The sequence below is a fragment of the Artemia franciscana genome, unplaced genomic scaffold, assembly GCF_032884065.1.
Source record: "Artemia franciscana unplaced genomic scaffold, ASM3288406v1 Scaffold_2200, whole genome shotgun sequence".
Classification (NCBI taxonomy): Eukaryota; Metazoa; Arthropoda; class Branchiopoda; order Anostraca; family Artemiidae; genus Artemia; species Artemia franciscana.
This window is the reverse complement of record NW_027063167.1, coordinates 32,066-38,718: the sequence shown is the minus strand read 5'-3', so window position 1 is coordinate 38,718 and position 6,653 is coordinate 32,066. Positions and strand designations below refer to the sequence as shown.

General features: G+C 28.8%; 1 long non-coding RNA gene across 1 annotated transcript; it reads left to right on the top strand.

The window, feature by feature from the left end:
- Nucleotides 1-2,097: 2,097 nt before the first annotated feature.
- Nucleotides 2,098-6,115, top strand: LOC136042855 (uncharacterized). The gene is made up of 2 exons (XR_010621459.1): nucleotides 2,098-2,140; nucleotides 4,420-6,115. It is a non-coding gene; the product is annotated as an uncharacterized LOC136042855 (long non-coding RNA).
- Nucleotides 6,116-6,653: the final 538 nt, after the last annotated feature.

The window sequence follows — 6,653 nt, the reverse complement described above, 5'->3', positions numbered from 1 at the left end:
AAACTAAAAAAAAAGGCAAAAACTACAAAAAAAACTAAAAACTAATAAAAAAAGTAAAAAAGCTAAAAAACTAAAAAAACTAAAAAAACTAAAAAAAGGTAAAAAACTAAAAAAATAAAAAATAAAAAAAACTAAAAAAAAGGAAAAAAACTGAAAAATAAGCTAAAATAAAGGTAAAAACCAATAAAAAACTAAAAAGAAAAAAAGGAAAAAACTAAAAAAAATTTTTCATCTAAAAAACTAAAAAAAAACTAAAAAAGGTAAAAACTAAAAGAACTAAAAAAGAAAAAAATAAATGACGAAACTCAAAGAGAAAGCGACCAGGACAAAAGGAATGTTCGATTAGCAATCAACAAAGCACCGGGACACAGGGAGTATAAATGACGACCAGGACATAAGTAAAAAAAAAAACTATCTATATATATAAAAATAAGTTGTCTGTGGATCTGTGGATCGTGGATCAGGTGACGTCACCTGAAAAAACTGGATCAGGTGACGTCAAAACTGAAAAAACTAAAAAAAGGCAAAAACTACAAAAAAACTAAAAACTAATAAAAAAAATAAAAAAGCTAAAAAACTAAAAAAACTAAAAAAAGGCAAAAAACTACAAAAAAAACTAAAAACTAATAAAAAGCTAAAAAACTAAAAAAACTAAAAAAAAGGCAAAAACTACAAAAAAAACTAAAAACTAATAAAAAAAATAAAAAAGCTAAAAAACTAAAAAAACTAAAAAAACTAAAAAAAGGTAAAAAACTAAAAAAACTAAAAACTAAAAAAAACTAAAAAAAAGGAAAAAACTGAAAAATAAGCTAAAATAAAGGTAAAAACCAATAAAAAACTAAAAAAACTGAAAAAACTAAAAAAAGGCAAAAACTACAAAAAAAACTAAAAACTAATAAAAAAAGTAAAAAAGCTAAAAAACTAAAAAAACTAAAAAAACTAAAAAAACTAAAAAAAGGTAAAAAACCCAAAAAAATAAAAAATAAAAAAAAACTAAAAAAAAAGGAAAAAACTGAAAAATAAGCTAACATAAAGGTAAAAACCAATAAAAAACTAAAAAGAAAAAAGGAAAAAACTAAAAAAAATTTTCATCTAAAAAACTAAAAAAAACTAAAAAAGGTAAAAACTAAAAGAACTAAAAAAGAAAAAAATAAATGACGACACTCAAAGAGAAAGCGACCAGGACAAAAGGAATGTTCGATTAGCAATCAACAAAGCACCGGGACACAGGGAGTATAAATGACGACCCAGGACATAAGTAAAAAAAAAAATTAACAAAACTAAAAAGAAGGTAAAAACTACAAAAAAACTAAAAAGAAAAAAAAAACTAAAAACTAATAAAAAAACTAAAAAAATCTAAAAATCTAAATAAACTAAAAAAGAAAAAAAAATGAAAAAAATAAAGGAGAAAAACAAAACTAAAAAACGAATGTATATACAGACCGGTACACCGGGATACAAATGACGACCGGGAACACAGGGAATATAAATGACGACCGGGACACAGGGACACAACTACAACGGGGACACCGGGGGAAACAGGGGGATATAAATGACGACCGGGACAAAAAAACTAAAAAGAAAAAAAAAATAAAAACTAATAAAAAAACTAAAAAATCTAAAAATCTAAATAAGCTAAAAAAGAAAAAAAAAGGAAAAAAATAAAGGAGAAAAACAAAACTAAAAAACGAATGTATATACAGACCGGGACACCGGATACAAATGACGACCGGGACACAGGGAATATAAATGACGACCGGGACACAGGGACACAACTACAACGGGGACACCGGGGGAAACAGGGGGATGTAAATGACGACCGGGGACACCGGGACAGGGAATGGTCGATTAGCAATCACCATCAACAAAGCTCAAGGGCAATCATTAGAATCATGAGGTATAGATCTGAATACAGATTGTTTTCCCATGGACCATTATATGTTGCATGTTCAAGAGTCGGTAAACCTGACAATCTATTTATATGCAAAGACAATGGGACAGCAAAGAATGTTGTATATTTGCAAGTTTTACGTAGTTAAAACCATATATATCTATCTTCTATATATATAAAAATAAGTTGTCTGTGGATGGATGGATGGATGGATGTGTCAGGTGACGTCACCTGAAAAAACTGGATCAGGTGACGTCAAAACTGAAAAAACTAAAAAAGGCAAAAACTACAAAAAAACTAAAAACTAATAAAAAAAATAAAAAAGCTAAAAAACTAAAAAAACTATAAAGGTAAAAACCAATAAAAAACTAAAAAAAAAACTGAAAAAACTAAAAAAAGGCAAAAACTACAAAAAAAAAACTAAAAACTAATAAAAAAAGTAAAAAAGCTAAAAAACTAAAAAAACTAAAAAAACTAAAAAAAGGTAAAAAACTAAAAAAAATAAAAAATAAAAAAAAACTAAAAAAAAGGAAAAAACTGAAAAATAAGCTAAAATAAAGGTAAAAACCAATAAAAAACTAAAAAAAAAAGGAAAAAACTAATAAATGACGACACTCAAAGAGAAAGCGACCAGGACAAAAGGAATGTTCGATTAGCAATCAACAAAGCACCGGGACACAGGGAGTATAAATGACGACCAGGACATAAGTAAAAAAAAAAAAACTATCTATATATATAAAAATAAGTTGTCTGTGGATCTGTGGATCGTGGATCAGGTGACGTCACCTGAAAAAACTGGATCAGGTGACGTCAAAACTGAAAAAACTAAAAAAAGGCAAAAACTACAAAAAAAACTAAAAACTAATAAAAAAAAATAAAAAAGCTAAAAAACTAAAAAAACTAAAAAAAGGCAAAAACTACAAAAAAACTAAAAACTAATAAAAAAGCTAAAAAACTAAAAAAACTAAAAAAAAGGCAAAAACTACAAAAAAACTAAAAACTAATAAAAAAAATAAAAAAGCTAAAAAACTAAAAAAACTAAAAAAACTAAAAAAAGGTAAAAAACTAAAAAAACTAAAAACTAAAAAAAAACTAAAAAAGGTAAAAACTAAAAGAACTAAAAAAGAAAAAAATAAATGACGACACTCAAAGAGAAAGCGACCAGGACAAAAGGAATGTTCGATTAGCAATCAACAAAGCACCGGGACACAGGGAGTATAAATGACGACCAGGACACAAGTAAAAAAAAAAATTAACAAAACTAAAAAGAAGGTAAAAACTACAAAAAAACTAAAAAGAAAAAAAAACTAAAAACTAATAAAAAAACTAAAAAATCTAAAAATCTAAATAAACTAAAAAAGAAAAAAAAAGGAAAAAAATAAAGGAGAAAAACAAAACTAAAAAACGAATGTATATACAGACCGGTACACCGGGATACAAATGACGACCGGGACACAGGGAATATAAATAACGACCGGGACACAGGGACACAACTACAACGGGGACACCGGGGGAAACAGGGGGATATAAATGACGACCGGGACAAAAAAACTAAAAAGAAATAAAAACTAAAAACTAATAAAAAAAACTAAAAAATCTAAAAATCTAAATAAGCTAAAAAAGAAAAAAAAAGGAAAAAAATAAAGGAGAAAAACAAAACTAAAAAACGAATGTATATACAGACCGGGACACCGGGATACAAATGATGACCGGGACCCGGGACACAGGGAATATAAATGACGACCGGGACACAGGGACACAACTACAACGGGGACACCGGGGGAAACAGGGGGATGTAAATGACGACCGGGACACCGGGACAGGGAATGGTCGATTAGCAATCACCATCAACAAAGCTCAAGGGCAATCATTAGAATCATGAGGTATAGATCTGAATACAGATTGTTTTCCCATGGACCATTATATGTTGCATGTTCAAGAGTCGGTAAACCTGACAATCTATTTATATGCAAAGACAATGGGACAGCAAAGAATGTTGTATATTCGCAAGTTTTACGTAGTTAAAACCATATATATATATATATATATCTATATTCACAGGTGGGACATAGGGACACAACTACAATGGCGCGTAACTATTATGGCGCGTAACGACTTACGCGCGCGGGGGGGCTTGGGGGGGGCGCGAAGCGCCCCCACCAACTAGGTGTTGGGGTGGCGCGAAGCGCCACCCCAACAGCTAGTATATATATATATATATAGATATATATATATATATATATATATATATATATATATATATATATATATATATATATATATATCTATATTCACAGGTGGGACATAGGGACACAACTACAATGGCGCGTAACTATTATGGCGCGTAACGACTTACGCGCGCGGGGGGGCTTGGGGGGGGGCGCGAAGCGCCCCAACCAACTAGGTGTTGGGGTGGCGCGAAGCGCCACCCCAACAGCTAGTATATATATCTATATATATAAAAATAAGTTGTCTGTCTGTGGATGTGTGGATGGGTCAGGTGACGTCACCTGAAAAAACTGGATCAGGTGACGTCAAAACTGAAAAAACTAAAAAAAGGCAAAAACTACAAAAAAAACTAAAAACTAATAAAAAAAATAAAAAAGCTAAAAAACTAAAAAAACTATAAAGGAAAAACCAATAAAAAACTAAAAAAAAAACTGAAAAAACTAAAAAAAGGCAAAAACTACAAAAAAAAAACTAAAAACTAATAAAAAAAGTAAAAAAGCTAAAAAACTAAAAAAACTAAAAAAACTAAAAAAAGGTAAAAAACTAAAAAAAATAAAAAATAAAAAAAAACTAAAAAAAAGGAAAAAACTGAAAAATAAGCTAAAATAAAGGTAAAAACCAATAAAAAACTAAAAAGAAAAAAAGGAAAAAACTAATAAATGACGACACTCAAAGAGAAAGCGACCAGGACAAAAGGAATGTTCGATTAGCAATCAACAAAGCACCGGGACACAGGGAGTATAAATGACGACCAGGACATAAGTAAAAAAAAAAAACTATCTATATATATAAAAATAAGTTGTCAAACTAAAAAAAGGCAAAAACTACAAAAAAAAACTAAAAACTAATAAAAAAGCTAAAAAACTAAAATAACTAAAAAAAAGGCAAAAACTACAAAAAAAACTAAAAACTAATAAAAAAAATAAAAAAGCTAAAAAACTAAAAAAACTAAAAAAACTAAAAAAAGGTAAAAAACTAAAAAAACTAAAAACTAAAAAAAACTAAAAAAAAGGAAAAAACTGAAAAATAAGCTAAAATAAAGGTAAAAACCAATAAAAAACTAAAAAAAAAACTGAAAAAACTAAAAAAAGGCAAAAACTACAAAAAAACTAAAAACTAATAAAAAAAGTAAAAAAGCTAAAAAACTAAAAAAACTAAAAAAACAAAAAAAACTAAAAAAAGGTAAAAAACTAAAAAAAATAAAAAATAAAAAAAAACTAAAAAAAAAGGAAAAAACTGAAAAATAAGCTAACATAAAGGTAAAAACCAATAAAAACTAAAAAGAAAAAAAGGAAAAAACTAAAAAAAATTTTCATCTAAAAAACTAAAAAAAAACTAAAAAAGGTAAAAACTAAAAGAACTAAAAAAGAAAAAAATAAATGACGACACTCAAAGAGAAAGCGACCAGGACAAAAGGAATGTTCGATTAGCAATCAACAAAGCACCGGGACATAGGGAGTATAAATGACGACCAGGACATAAGTAAAAAAAAAATTAACAAAACTAAAAAGAAGGTAAAAACTACAAAAAAACTAAAAAGAAAAAAAAACTAAAAACTAATAAAAAAACTAAAAAATCTAAAAATCTAAATAAACTAAAAAAGAAAAAAAAAGGAAAAAAATAAAGGAGAAAAACAAAACTAAAAAACGAATGTATATACAGACCGGTACACCGGGATACAAATGACGACCGGGACACAGGGAATATAAATGACGATGACGACCGGGACACAGGGACACAACTACAACGGGGACACCGGAGGAAACAGGGGGATGTAAATGACGACCGGGACACCGGGACAGGGAATGGTCGATTAGCAATCACCATCAACAAAGCTCAAGGGCAATCATTAGAATCATGAGGTATAGATCTGAATACAGATTGTTTTCCCATGGACCATTATATGTTGCATGTTCAAGAGTCGGTAAACCTGACAATCTATTTATATGCAAAGACAATGGGACAGCAAAGAATGTTGTATATTCGCAAGTTTTACGTAGTTAAAACCATATATATATATATCTATCTATATTCACAGGTGGGACATAGGGACACAACTACAATGGCGCGTAACTATTATGGCGCGTAACGACTTACGCGCGCGGGGGGGCTTGGGGGGGGGCGCGAAGCGCCCCCACCAACTAGGTGTTGGGGTGGCGCGAAGCGCCACCCCAACAGCTAGTATATATATATAAAAAAGTTGTCTGTCTGTCTGTGGATGGATGGATCAGGTGACGTCACCTGAAAAAACTGGATCAGGTGACGTCAAAACTGAAAAAACTAAAAACTAATAAAAAAAAATAAAAAAGCTAAAAAACTAAAAAAACTAAAAAAAGGCAAAAACTACAAAAAAAACTAAAAACTAATAAAAAAGCTAAAAAACTAAAAAAACTAAAAAAGGCAAAAACTACAAAAAAAACTAAAAACTAATAAAAAAAATAAAAAAGCTTAAAAACTAAAAAAACTAAAAAAACTAAAAAAAGGTAAAAAACTAAAAAAAAACTAAAAACTAAAAAAAACTAAAAAAAAGGAA